The sequence below is a fragment of the Falco cherrug genome, chromosome 13, assembly GCF_023634085.1.
Source record: "Falco cherrug isolate bFalChe1 chromosome 13, bFalChe1.pri, whole genome shotgun sequence".
Taxonomy (NCBI): Eukaryota; Metazoa; Chordata; class Aves; order Falconiformes; family Falconidae; genus Falco; species Falco cherrug.
In genome coordinates this window covers 7299679-7314618 of record NC_073709.1, presented here as the reverse complement: position 1 = coordinate 7314618, position 14940 = coordinate 7299679, and the positions used below count along the sequence as shown (strand labels likewise).

Here is a 14940-nt window from a genome sequence, read left to right as displayed (position 1 = left end):
GTGATGGTTTGACTTGAGGTCCCCATCTGGGTCCATCAGTAAAGGTCTTTTGGGTGGAATGGTACCCAGCTGAATTAGACTCATTAAGGCTCTGCACTGTTGTCTTGTTTCTCTGACATCTCTGCTTTTGACTTTGCTGGTGTGGATACATCCGATGTCTCGCTCTTTTGCTAACCGATGCTAGGTTTAAGAGCATAATTCCAAGCTTTGTGAGAACGGAACATTTGTAAAGCAGCAGCCTCTCGCTAATCTGCAGAGAGAAAGCATGTATGACAGGCAGTTGGGATTCCATTTTTCAGGATCCAGGGTTTAAGACGGGCTTAAAGGAGTCTTATTAAAAGTGTTTTCCAGTGCATGTGGCTCCTTCTGACAGCACCCAGGTGGTTAAGAAACCAGCATTAAGAATAAAAGCTGTTTCTCTTTTCTGCACAACAAATGGTTCAAGTGTCTGGTATTTGATTCAGAAAGGAAACCTGCAGCAGTCATGTCCCCTGAAATAAACCAACCAACATTTTGAGCTGCCAACACTTCTGTCTATTACGTCAAGGCATCACAAAGTTTAAAGCATAGCAAAATTATATATATATTTATATATATTTCAGTAATCCCAGGGTAAATATTAGGTAGACAGCATTTCTGCTTTGTGCATTAAAAACCCGACTGAATTTGAAAAGCCTGCAAGTGCACTTTAGGGATTTTGGAAAGTGTTGTTTGACCATGAGCTAAGACCAGAAGCTGCCATTTTGCAGATGGGGCAGGAGGGAAAGGCGTTTGGCCTTATTCATAACTTCACAGCTACTGCAAATATCAGCTGATGAATATTTATGTTTTGACTGGCAGAGGCCCGAAAGGCAAACGGGGGGAGGAGCGGAGGGGGAAGCTTAAGTTAGGAAAATGGTTGTCTGAACTCTGTGGGATTTCTTTACCAACACTTTCCATGCTTGAACAGTAGCAGCTGAATGAAAACATTATGTACTGAGCCCCTGTGCAGGAAAACAAGGTTTGTCAAGACTCTGTTCGTTAGCACCTTGTACTTTGTTTGAACCTTGGACATTTGCTGGGCCCTGTAAAGGGAAACTTTTTTTTTCTTTAAATCGAATACACTATGGAGCTAGCCAGTTTTCTTTTGTTTAGTTCTTGCTGTGATGGCACTAATTGTAAAACAGGGTCTCATCATTAGGAAAATAGGGGGCCAGACAGGAATGTGAAGCGCTACAGGGTGGTGTGGGTATTCAGGAGGTGCTGCTGCAAGGCAGACTAAAATGGCAGATATGGCAAGGGTTACAGTAGAGGTGTCATTGAACAGACCTGTAGTGCTTGTCAGTGCCCAGCTGTGTTGGTGTCTGTAGGCTCATCCCTGTACCAGGAACACATCTGAAAACAGACCTCCGTCCTGCAAGATGCTGCATAGCTATTAACAAGCAGAGGAGATGAGGGGAAATGCGAACTGAATTATTTGGGCACAGAGCTGGAAGAGACTAAAAGCCAGCTACGCTTTCCTCTTTGCACAAATCCTCAGCACTATCACTGTGTTACATTAACTGCTGCAGGCAATAATTACTTGGTTAAAATGCAAGTTATATTGTTTTTTGCAAGACAGTAGTCCCCCAATAATTCCTGCATGTATCAGCTGTCTCTAGTGTTACTGGTTTAGTTAGTAGTGCACTTGAATTTAAAGGAAGAAAAAGAGGTGAGTGTCCTTCCTCTATATAATATAATTTAATTTTAATGTATTTATTTCTTCATATTTTTATTATCTGAAGTCACTCCCGGGGGGGGTGGGGGGGCGGGGAGGGGAATACAAATCTATTCCTTTTGCCTTCACCAGGCTGTAAATTAACAGCAAGGAGCAACTTTCAGTAAGTTCATGAACATGACTTCAGTTGGGGTGAATCAAGCCCAGAAAGGAAACTGGCTGAAATAAGTCACCGCTGACAGCCAGCTAGGGCTTGCTGAGGTGATGGTGGGCTGCGGGTGGCCAGGCCGAACCCCCTTCACAGGGCCATGGGGTCCAACAGCAGCAGCTTGGGGCTTCGTGAAATGCAAGTGCCTTTACAGGCAGGCAGCCTGATTTAGATATATAGAGCAAATAGAAGTGCCCACCATCAATGGATCACTTCAGAAAATAATTCCCCAAGGGCTCTGCAAAATTCACCAGGCTCTGTTTTCAAGGGATAGGGAGAAGCCTAGATTTTGACGATTGTACTTCAGAGAAATCCCTAAACTCCACACTGATTTGCCTGTCGTTTCTCCAGGAGGTGGCTTTTCTTAGGCTGCTTATTTAGAGGCACTTAAATTCCTTGACAAGGAGGAAAATCTTCAGGAAATGCCCATGTGCAAGAAACCGCAGGAGCCTTACACCCCACGAAAACCACCCGCGAAACCCTTCTTTCTTAACCTGTGAGATGCTCATGTGTCCGATATGCAGAAACCAGCAGGTGGTGCAATGCATCAAGTATTTATTTCCCTGGCCAGGGAAAAGCGGGGACAGCGGTGCCAAGGGCTGCCCGCGGCCAGCCTGAGCCCTCAGGCGATTCCCGCCTCCCCGCCCCGCGCGCGGCAGCCGTGTGCAGCGGCCGTGCGGGCGGCGCGCGCTGCCTCCCGCCCCCAGCGCCGGCCTCCCGCGCTTCGCCATTTCCCGAGGCGCAAAGCAGTTGCTCATGGCGAGGGGACTGATCTTTCCTCACCCAGCGGCGAGACGGGGGCGTCCCTGAGGGTGCTGAGGGCAGCTGGGTAAGGGGAAGGCAAGGGGGTGGTGAGGGGTGTGGGGACAGCGAGGCCGCCGTGACCCCCCAGCTCGGCCTTCCTCACGCTGAGGGGTTTGCGCGGCAGCTCCCGTTTTGGCGGGCACCGCTGCGGGAGGGTGGCCGTGACTCCCTCACCTGCCCGGCGCTTTTGTGCCCTCATTGTGGAATGAAGGTGCTTGAGGCATAGAGAAAGGCATGTTTTTCCTCAAAAGTTTTAAAAATACCTCAAAAAAAGCTAAGAAACAATGGTGAATTTGTGTCTGGCGCTGCAGCCCTGCTGCCAGCCCGGCCCAGAACCCTGGAACATTCTGGTGCTTCTCCTTGCAGGGTAGTGGGGACCACCCAACTGCTGCCTCCAGCCTGCGTGGTCAAAATTATGAGGGGAAAAAAAAAAAACCACAGAAAGGGCAACAGAGGTACAGGGATAATTTGGAGCAAGGCACAGAAATGTTGGCCATAGCGAGCAGGGCATATTTGTGTGCAGGGGGTGCTCTGCAAAACATGGCAGTGTAAACCAGGACCAGTGTGGATGCGATGCCTTATTTTTCCCCTCCCCTGTGGAAAAAAGAAAGTTTCCAAAACATTTGCTGTTTTCTTGTGAGATTGTCCCTGCCTGCCAGCCAGCACCTGGTGTTCTGCAAACCAGTGAGATGCCATGAGAAGAGGCCAAGGAGCTGCTAACCAGCAGGCAGCAGCAGCAAGGACGGAGAGTAATAAGCTCAGGAAGGGACCAAACAATGCTGTGCAGCTGTTTTTGTTATACTACCGAGCTGTAAAGTTGAAAAATGATTTGAAAAGCAAGGGATGTGCTGGGAGTACTGGCGTGTCCTGCTTATGGGCGCTTGGGGCATTCTGTGCAAATTGAACTTTTTTCCCCCGTTTTTTTGGATGGCTTAATATCGCAGCAGTCGAAGGGAAGAGCAACAACACGCTTGGAGTGCTGAGCCTCTTCCATGATCCCTCTGGCACTGAACTGCACCAGAGTGAGCTGAGGACAGAGGCAAAGCCTGGCTGCTCCCTGTCTTCTCATTGTTGTAATCCAAAACGTGGAGGTTATTTCAGTGCGGAGGTTGCACATGAGAAGGCCCTCAGTTGCTTTTATTGAAAAAATATAAAAAATAAATAAAAAAAAATAACTGGGACAAGAAGGATAACTTCTGCATGATTTACTGGACAGCAAGGGGACCAAGTGGAGGGGTCTTGCTGGAGATGGAGCCATTTGCACTGGAGGAATGTCAGGCCCATCAGCTGTACCCAGCGGTTTGTACGCTGATGCTCTGCAGACTGGTTGCAGCCCCTGGGAGTGAGACTTCCTACATCCCTTTCACAAGTAAATAGCAATATGTAACTTTTCACTGCAGGATTATTTGATAATTGTGAGTCAAGGGCGTGTGGAGGTTTTTGGTTTTTTTTTTTTTTGTGTCTGTTTTGTAGAAAAGGGATGGAAAGACAATTACTGTGTCTTGTGACTAACGTAATATGTGACTCAAAATGTTAAGCAAGAGTGCTGATGTGATAGCCTTTTCCCCACAACTTGAATTCAATGCGAGAGGTGTGAGGTTGAAATGCGAAATAGTTCCCCTGAAGCCAGGTCGCTCTGGCTTTGAATCCAAAGCCACTGGAGCTGGAAGTTAGTTCGTAACCTACAGAAAGTGAAACTGTGTAAGGGGCTTATTCCTATTACAAACTCAAAATTTAGATGTTTCTGCTGTACTCTTTGTGTTTTGATTTAGCAGATAGAAGGTGGGTTTCATGCATGAAAGCAAGAGGGTGCTGCGGCATTGAAGCAGCCTCATCGTGTCTGGGCCTATAACCCTACTGGAGGGTCCTGCTGTGGCTTAGGCAAAACCTGCGAAGGAATCTCATCTTTTTCTCCTAGCCACACTATCATTCTAGGATTTGTATGATTCCGATTTGGATTTCATCTCTGTGGGAATGGGTGCTGGTGCTCCTTTCGCAGGATAAGATGGTTGTGAAGTGTTCTTTCTGCCCCTTTCCGATGTGCCTGTCCATATCTCTAGTCCAAGAAGTGTGAGGAGCTAGGAATGAGACTATGAAAGCGTGGTTCCCTGCAGGGGCTTCTCATGTGCAGGGTCTGGAGAGGCTGAGTTCTGTGCAAAGGACAAATAATTTATTTAACTTAGCATTTGGGGGTTTCAGAATATGGCTTTAGGCCAAGTCTGAGTGACAATAAAAGTAATTATTCTATGAGAAAATTGGATAGTTACAGGAGATCTAGTACATCTAGAGAACTGTCATTTATTTTGAAAAAGTGAAAGAAAAAAAAGGGGGGGGGGGGAGGTGGACTTTTTTACCTTTGTGTTGAAATTACTAAAAAAGAATAAAGAAAACAAAGAAACAAAACAGTTACTATGATAATTTAATTTTTGGTGCATTCTCCTCTGGGAAATATCACTAGAGAATTCTTATGCAGCTAGGGGAATCTTATCTTCCTGTTCTGCATGTGAGCAGAATCTTGATTAGGCTGACTTGTTCCTTAGGGTATTCTGCCAGTGGTGTTTCTCCTGGAGAGCAATTGTCTGCTGTGGCTTCCTGGGTGCTTCTTGAGAAAAACGATGCCGTAGTCCCACTGAGGCAGAGGCCTATTACTGCTTAAGTATAGTGCTATCAGTTAGAAAAGGATATGCACTAAGAAAAGAAAATGCACAATTTTTGTCTTTAATAGTTCAAGTTCGTGTTCTTCTTCAGGAGTGGCTTCCCTTGTTCAATCTGTACTGGGACCTCTCACTGAAACAGTATTAGCAATTTTGTTGGTGGTATGTACTGTGGTGATCCTGCTCTTGGAAATGTCTGCATGCACTTGGTTTCTCTCTGTTTTGGTGCAATGGTGCACTGACCTGGGTGATGCTCCTGATACTTTATATATTAAAAAAAGCTTAGCTATTGCAAATACTTTCTGCAACGTGTGAGGTTTTCCAAAATTACATGTTGCAAACATTAGTTTAAAAGAGGCAAGAAATTCAGGCTGAAGAAGGATGTGAATTACAGAAACAACCCTCCTTGTCATTACTATCTTCCCTAGTTTACCTCTTCCTCCCTTCAAACTATATATTTATGGGTTTGGTCTCTGAGCCTGAGCACAGTTGTTTCATTTCTTCAGGTAGCAGATACAGAAGGAACCGAAGCTTTAGGTAGATAAACATTCATTTTGTTGTGGAAAACGTGCACTGCCTTGTGGCAGCACATTCCAGAAAGTGTCTTTGAAGGATGTTGGCTAGATCATCCTACCTGTGGGATCACTGCCAAGAGTCTGAGCTCCTCAGCATGGGGGGTAAAGGGATTGCGGTCTGACTCAGGACAAACCAAAGGTGAGCGAGCCCATCTGCAAGCTGATGTCCGACAGAAAAAAAGTGTGCTTCCTCCTGCCCCCAAAATGTTCTGTGACTGTTTTCATGCTTACTTCAGAGCCAGTCACAGGATACAGCCCATCTGTGTGACTTCTGTTGCATCGTACTGCCCTAGATTATGTTTTTTTAATGAAGAATCATTTCCTAAAATATGTTGTACTGTGTTTTGCAATAGGATGGCAAATACTGCTTTATTTGTCAACTCTGGGATGTACTGTGGATGGCAAATGATTCATTGCTGAATAGGCAAAAATTTCAATTGCAAGAAATGTCTTTAGTTTGGCTTTAAGAAATGTATTTTTTATACAGAAGTCTTGTGGGAACGGTAAGAATTTGGATGAACTTTCACAAAAGGAGTTGGAAAGTGGGAGATTAGGCATCTAACACCTTGGCAGATTTGGCCGTAATTTTGTGCAGTTGCTTTAAAATACTAAAATTGTAGCTGTGACTTTATTTATTTCTGACTTCAAGGAAACTTGATTTTATACCTTGCGTTGGGACATGACACGCACAGTTATCCCTGAAACTGGACAAAAGCAAAGCAGATGTATCTGGTTGGGAAAGGATTTCAGTTTTCTTCTGGAAGTCCGTAAACTTTAGCAGATCACACTATACCTCCTATCCAGGAAAGTGTTGTGTGGTTCGAGGTTTTATTTATAGACTTCTTCTACCGCTCCAGTCAGGGTAGATTCATGCTTAATGGAAGCCCAGCAAGGCAAAAGCCAGGTGTTTAGGATGTGGCATTGGTGACTCAGTAGGTGGTACACTTCCTCTCCATCAACATTAAATAAGTGCTTTTGTGTGGTAACAGGGATGGGTTATTTCTTGGCTGACATGAAAAAAACCAAGGTCACTACTAAAGTCTTTGGTACTTGTACAGGAAAGTCTTCTGTTCTCTATAGTGAATGGGAAATTAGCCTCAGGATCTCTTCGACTGAAAAAAACAACATCCTTTAAAAATGAAAGCTAAGTGTATTGCAATAGCAAGAAACCCCAGCTGATGTTACAGTCTCATCGTGCCTCATGTAAAAATAAGGATGGGTAAATGGAGAATTCTCCCTGGTCATGTTCAGGTGGAAACACAACTGAGTGAGCATCAGAGTTTCCTGAAAGAGCATGGGTAAACTGGGAGCTGGGATCTCAGTAAGATGCATTAGTGGAGCTTTACATTTCCTGTCTCTGAGCAGGAATGTGAACAGTATGGCCTGTGCAGTAATCCCTCACGTGTTTGAACTTGAATTCATTGAATTAGATGCTGCTTCTGCAACTTGCTATTTGCTGCTGATTTGGGACTGATTGCCTGACGGGAGGATGAGGGAAGGACAGGTATCATTCTGGCTGTTCAGTTGTGTCATGCCTGGGGTTTGTGTGTCGGGAATGGGGGAATTGGATTTAATCATACCTCTAAGCTGAACCTTTGGGCTGAAAAGGCCCAGTCTTGATGGTGCTGCCATTTGAAGTCCCCTGATACTCCAGTGCTTGGACCCTGTAGAGGGGCACAGGAGCAGTCACTTCAGCTCTCAGAGATCTCCCTGCAGCAAGCCTCTAGATGCAGGAATAAAACTTTATATCCCACAGCTCTGAATCTCCTTGAAACCTGCCAGGGCTCACAAATGACCAAAGCACACATGACTCTTGTTCTGCTTTAAAAAAAAGGGGTGGGGGGGAGGGAAATAGAAGTCACATCTCGGAGAAGTAAATTATTTTTTTTTCACTTTAAATGTTGTTAATTCAAAGGATATTTTCTTAGTGACTGAACAAGGAACTGGAAACCCCATATTATTTCTTCTTTCCTCCTTCAGCCAGGTCCTTCCAGTGCCCAGAATTTTATCTGGTGTGAGCAAAAGGCTCCCTGGATAGACTGTGAATTGTTTGAAAACAGAGCATTTAGGTGGTGTTTGCCACCTGGCCCAAGTGTAGCTGGATGGCTGCTGAGATGGTGTATCCATTGCAGATGGCACAGTTAGGGGTTTTCTTTTCCAGACTCTGCTTTAAGGGACAGGAGGGAAAATCATAGAGATTTTAATTGTAAAATTGTAAAATGGAGTTTTTTTTGTAAAATCTGAAGTAAACTGATCAGATACAGCAAAGTACAGAGAAAGCTCACTCCTCTGTGCATGTTCTGACAGTGAGATATACCGTTGTTTCTCTTTGGCTACAACTGGACCTAGAACATGGAATTAAACCGCAAAAATTGGAGTCCTGACAAAATGAAAAACTCTTCTGAGCTCAGTTCACATTTAAAATTTGCTTTATTGTAGCCACAGAGACCAAAAAACATTATCATAAGCTCTGATTCTACAGCACAGTTTTACAGCAAATACACCACTTTCCGTATCTCCAGAGCTACAACTTACATAGCCTCTCAGCCTTGTTAGAAAGATCACAGTGCATCAGTTCAGGGGCTTCAGCGTCATTGCCTGTCAAAATGACAAGAGATACATGTTCTTTTTCCTGTGGGAATGGCATCTACTTTTTTTTTTTTTTTTTTTTTAACTGCATTAAACCATTACATGGGATTATGTAGCATTACATTAAGCAGTTGCAGGAAAAAGTATGTCTTTCTGAAAGTGTTCATGGCCTCACTCGTGTTTCAGTGGAAATCTAGATGTCCTAAATGTTTGCATTATCAAAAGGAATTAGATCTTTAACCTCTGTAGGGACCTTTGAAAACCCTATGAAGTGTCTGTCTGCTTAAAAAATTTTGAAAAGCTGATCCTTAATCTTTCTCCACCTCATTTGCATTGTTCTGTAGTAATATAAAGAAATGCCTGGGCTAATATTGTTCCTTTCTTTCTTAGAGTTAGCCATTGTCTTGACTTCCTTGAAATTGCCCACAGAGAAATATTTGCTGATGAGTGGAATTAAACCTGGTACCTTTCCACCCTGTGTTTTAGAAATGAAATAAAATGCAGTGGTTGTGCAGCTTGAAAATATTTATAAAAATACATGAAATATTTTTTCCTACTTTCAGACAGCCGGATAAGAAGTAATGAGTGAAACATTGCAGGCGAGTATGTTGTACGCTTTTAGGAAAGAGGAGTGGCAAATTACTAATATTCGGGGAGTTGCCATCCCAGGTGGTGAGGTTTAAAAGGTGGTACTCTGATTTACTGGGACGTGAAAACCTGTGTCAAGGTGCATGCATTTGTAAGGCACATCAGGAAAACAGGGCCTGGAAGAAGGTAATAAAAAAAATGAGGAAGTGCAGTTGTGATGAAACTTTTGTCAGTTGTTGGTTCATAGCTATCTGCAACTCTTCTGTAAGCAGTGTATAATCGGTGGCACCTGCTAGTAAGCTGTTCTACTTCAGGATAGACAGGAGGAAAGAAGCATGTCTGCTTTTACTGGTAAAGGCAGTTGCTGGAGTAATGTTTCCACTCTAATTTAACTGTCTGTACCGCCTATGTTTTAAAACAAGAAGGTGGGAAAGATACTTTGAGTTATATCCTGATTAGTCATGTACAAAGGAACAAATGTGGAGGAAAATTTTCACTGAACTATAATGCTTACTCATGGTGGGTGTTAGGATTTCTTAGCTGGAGGCTCAGCTGGGGATTAGTGCTACAGAGAGACACCCTGGGAAAGACCACAGAGGGAAACAGTGGCCCAGTTAGTCTAGGGTTTCCGGGTGATTTGTACCTGGTGCTGATGTTTGAAACTTTTTATTTTTCTAGGGAACTTTCGTCTTTTTGAAAAGCTGAAAATCTTTTTACTGGGTGGATTTTAGCTCTTCTGATGAAAAATTGCAGTTTTCTGTGGAAAGCAAAGCCTTTTTGGAGGGAACAGTTCTTATGGACATACAGTTGCTTTAGATTGAAACATTTCCTATGAGCTCCACACATGCAAAATAAACTGTTTCTGAATGAGCTTTGCTAGTGACAGTGAAGCTATCCTAGTAATTCTTGTGCAGGCAGAATGTCCTGGGATTGGCACATGGCTGTGTTCCTTGCAAGTTGTCCAATTTCAAGTTACTTTTAAGACAAGTCATTTTCATTTTGCATTTCAGTAATAAATTTACTGTTACCTGTAATGACTCCTGTAATGTGAGGCTTTATGTTGAGCTATGTGATTTAACAGCTATGACTGCTAGGACCTGCAGTAAACAAAGCTCTAGTAGTTTTTTGCAACTGATTCATAGCAAAGTTACATGAGTTTCTGCATGCTCTACTGGTGATGATTTGAAGGTAGTTTGTGGGCTTTCACTCAAATGCGAACGGTTCCCAAATCTCCAGCAGAATATTTTTTTACATTTGAGTAGCGATAAAGACACAGCTCTTAAAGCTTACAGGAGCTGGGTAGTTTGGGTGGCAGCTGAACCTCCTTTCAGCATAGAAAAAGGGAGGTGAGCTCCAGTGGTGAAAGTAATGTGACTAAGATACTAGCAAGCAGTGCCTTGCAGGAAAATCTCTCAGGTTGGTCTGGCTGAGGAAGTGTTGGAGTACAAATGACAAAAGATGTGAAGATATTAAACAATTGGGATCTGCAGGAAAAGAAGGTTGGAAGGTGAGGGGCAGGGAAGAAGCCAGGCCTTCAGGGAAGCCTGACTGTCATAATCATGGCTGTTTTCTCCTTATGCTCTTTCCTTGCCATCACTCAAAGCCAGATGCATCTTTTTCTCCTGGCCTACTCCCTTTTTCTCCTGAAACTGCTAGGTCAGAGCTAAAGTGCTCTTCCAGGCACAGCTATTACTTGGGGTGTGCTATCTGTACTGGGCTCTAATCCCAGCCTTTACTGACGACAAAGGGCCTCATGGCAGTCACAGTTGTGTTACCATCAACAGATTGAGCAGAGGTCGAATGAATGCCTGGATTAACCCAAAAGGGTCTTGCAGGGGAGCACCAAGAGTCATGACATGTTGTGAACCTGAATTTATTCTTAATTTTGCCGGTGCTGCCTGAGCTTAGTATTGAGGTATTGTTCACCTTCCGGCGCACAGTGAGTCCATCTGGTGGAGGTGGGGGGCCGTGGGGTGGAGGTGGACAGGGGAGAAGAAATGAGAGCCCGTAGCTGACAGAGCCAGTACAGCTGCAGGTTTTCATATCTTTGTCTCAGTCATCTATTTGTGGCATTGGTGATTCCCATGACCTTGGGATTTTGCTGTGAAAGGAAAGTTTTAAAAGTTACCATCTTTTATAATTATAAATAGTAATAAAAACAGAGACAGTTTCTGGGCTCAGTAAATTCCTCACAGCAGGATTCCCCCTTGACACCAATTTCTATTCCAGGCTGCACTCCATTCCCTTTCTGCACTAAACTTTCCCTTCTCTAAAAAGTAACCCTGTGTTGCTCCCAGTAGTGCTGTAGTGCACCATGGTGTCGGTCCCACTGTCTCTGCCACCCCAAGGCCTCCTGCACTATTGCTGTACTCTGATGGGGAAGGATTTTAAGCAAGGACAAGTCCAGAATATTTAAATTAATCTATAAAAGGAGGTTCAGGGAAGTGACACCCAAGCATGCTATTTCTACATGTTTGTAAACAAACTGTATGTTTTCTCAGAGATTTTAAAGCAAGCTTTGTAGGCTGAGTATGGCAAAAATCAGTGGAATCAGCAAATAGTGACCTTTATGATAGAACAGAATGTTAGCTTTAATAATTGTGGCCGGGTCAAGTGATCTAGATCTGGGAAGAAAATCAAGTTAATTTGCCTCTTAGTGTGATCTGATATTTCTTAACATCTTATATCTAGGAATAAATGTCATGTCATAAAACGACAAAGTTACAACCAGAAAAATAGCACGGAGGTTTTAAAATTAAAAAAGTTTTTTTTTCTTTTTTCACTTGGGCCAAAATCTTGTGATATTTTTAAAATAAAAAAAATATTATGGTAATACGGATCTAATAACTGCCTGGAATAAGTCAGATCTCAAATCCTTGTACCTGACTTGTTGTTTTAAAAAGGATACAGTGGGCACGTGTTTGAGCTATACTGATTCACACCAGAAGAGAATCTGGCCATTTAGTGGTTTGGGCTTTTTGGCTGAGTTTGTTACGAGTGTGAAAGTTAAATTGTAATACTGATTCAGTCAAGGCATTCTATAAGCCTTTTTCACCCTCCCCTGGTACCCTGGTTTGTTAATATGTGTTAGTCAGAACTTTCTGGGAGTGACTGAAATGTTTCACTTTGATACTAGTCTGAATTTAGATAGGATTAGATTCTTTGAGTTCAAGTAACTCATTTCTCCCTTAGAGAGAGAGGAAACCTAGGATTCTTACATCGTTGTCATGAGAAGCCCTACCAGTGAAAGTCTACTAGTAATCAGAGCAGGTTTAACCAAAATAGAAAGGGTGGGAAGGACTCTGCTCCCTGAAATGAATGAATCTTTGAGTTTTATCTGCTTTTATTTTTAATTAGACAGTACAAGAGGCTGCCTCTAGATCGATTTCGGCATCGAGCACGTCACCAAGTTGCCAGTCATCAGCTGAGCTGTAGCAACTGGTCACACATGTTTTCTTAGACAAATGCTTACAATTAATATGAATGGGAACTGCATGTACAGCTTCCCTAGTGAGACTTGGACTTTTTGTCCAATTTTAAAATATTTTTTATTTTGTTCATTTTACTCTAGAGACATCTGTTTTATTCCAATGGAAATTAAAGAGCTATCCTCGGTCAAAGTTTAAATTTGTTATTAGTGTTACATTATATTTTCAGAAATTTAATCAAGCCTAAGTTCACTCAAGGAAATCAGTTCCTCTTACTAGCCTGTTCCCCTTTTTCTCCAAGTTTTTCATTGACAAATTGTGTTGTATTTTAGTGGGCTGAATTAGTATTAACCTCCTATTCACCTGGTTCCAAGACAATACTGAATGTAAATCAACACAGCCTCATACAAACCTAGGGAACATACATTTCTAAGCTATTTCATTTATTGTCCCTTAATATCTGTCAGCAATAGAAGCTCATGCTTGTGTGTGATATTCCAGTTTTAAGCCCTCCAGTTTTAAGCCCCCCACCCCATCTGGAATGGCAAACTGTTGGATTGGATTGATTTTAAATTCTACTGAAATTCTTTGCCATTTTTTTAATTGTCAGCATCTGGATGTCTCTGGAATTGTCACTGTTGGAAAAAGAAGTTCTTTCTGTGGCTGCATAGAAGAAGTGATTTTGACAGAGGACTGAACTGAATGTTTAGGTATTCTACTGTCTGTATCCTGGGCCTTCCAGAAATTCCATTAAATTGCCTAGGCATGTAGGTAAGCTAAGCGTTGAACCAACTTTCATGGAATAATAAATACTGATTTTTCAAATTAAGGAAGTCATCCAGTTGATGGAGCCTGTGAATGGAAGAAGGGGAAGTTACTCTGTAAAGCTGCGTAAACACAGAACTTGCTGTATATAACTCAAAATAAGACTTTGCAGCTTAACGTGTGCTTCTGAATTTTTACATCATACATCTTCAGTGTTTCCTCTATAAAGGGTCAGAAACTTCTGCTAGAGCTGTTTGCTTTGAAATAAGTTATTCAGTACTGCATCCATCTAATCCAAAGCTTTTCCATCAACACTAAACTGCAAGTTTCCGGTTCTTTGGTTTTCTGTGGTCTACCTTCTTACTCACCATAACCTCTTAACTGCCAGGTCATACATGACTTGTAAGTTCAGACTTGTGTTTGATTATAATATGAGCTCCTATACCCCTTAATATGGCTACTAATTCCATTCTGAAAACTGAAACTTGAGTTTGAAAACAAAATCTTATCTGCTAAAAAGCCTGTTTTACTAGTATGTAAAAAATGTCCAGTTCCATTAAACCCAAATTTTTTTGTCTTGGGGTATAACTTTCTGGTAACATCGGGCATACACTTACTATGTTATTTTTGGCTTATTCACAATGGCTTTAACTCCGTCTTGTCTCAGCCAAAATTGTGTCAAAGGGGGTCAAAAAGGAGGATATAGTAGCCACACTAGGAAGGTAATTTTTCCTTAATATGTTGGGTGTGCTCGCCTAAACCCTGGAGCTTAGTATCTGAAGAACATTTGATTAGCTTGGATCAAGTACAAGTGCTTCTATACTGGAAACTAATCCTGATAGATTTTACAGGATGATTCAAGTTACTAAAACACAAAACTGGACGAAAGCAAGTTAGAAGGAAGGAGGACCCTGGGGCTTGTCTCTGGAAGAAATGTCAGATGCATAACGACTCATTTAATTTTAAGGAGGATGAGTGAGAGGGCGTTGGGACACTGACTAAGGCTGACAGACCCTTGATGGCTGGTGAGATGGGAGTTACACACCATTTCCATTATGTTAATGTCAACTTAAAAACACAAGTATTAATCTTTGTAACTCTCTGCTCCACATAGCCTTCTAGCAACTAAATACAAATAACAGCCTAGCTGCCACATTCCCCCTCCCCAAACTCTGCATAGCACTCTGCTCTTGGTTATGTTTTCTAAGATGGGTGCATGCCCATGGATGGTAGTGACCGTTATGGACAGTTAGGCACATATTCTTCATGCAAAATAAGGTGAAATATTGGCAGTGGCTGTGAAAAGGTTCTCTTGACTCCCACTGAGAATTCCTTGGAGACTGGGAGTGATTGCTGCAGGGGAGATGTTAGAAACTATCTGATAGACGAGGGAAGATCTTTAGGTTTATGCAAGGGGAAAGAGAACTGTCTGTGTACATGTGATCAAACACCACCAAAGACTGAGAAAAAGGCATGTGTAGACCAGAAGCCTGCTGCCAAGGTGCCGCTTGAAAGGTTTTTTCTCCACATGGTTTTGTTTTGGGAACCTGCGTGTGCTTCTCTACCTCTGGGGAACCGAGAAAGCACAAGAATGCTGCTGTGCACCTGAGAGTCCATGCTGCTTGCTGGAGCA

General features: G+C 42.7%; 1 long non-coding RNA gene across 1 annotated transcript in view; it reads left to right on the top strand.

Moving 5' to 3' along the window:
- Positions 1–2575: 2575 nt before the first annotated feature.
- Positions 2576–14940, top strand: part of LOC114017647 (uncharacterized) — a 366106-nt gene continuing 353741 nt past the window's right edge. The window contains exon 1 of the long non-coding RNA XR_008734858.1: positions 2576–2733. This is a non-coding gene — a long non-coding RNA (uncharacterized LOC114017647). The remainder of the gene's footprint in view (positions 2734–14940) is intronic.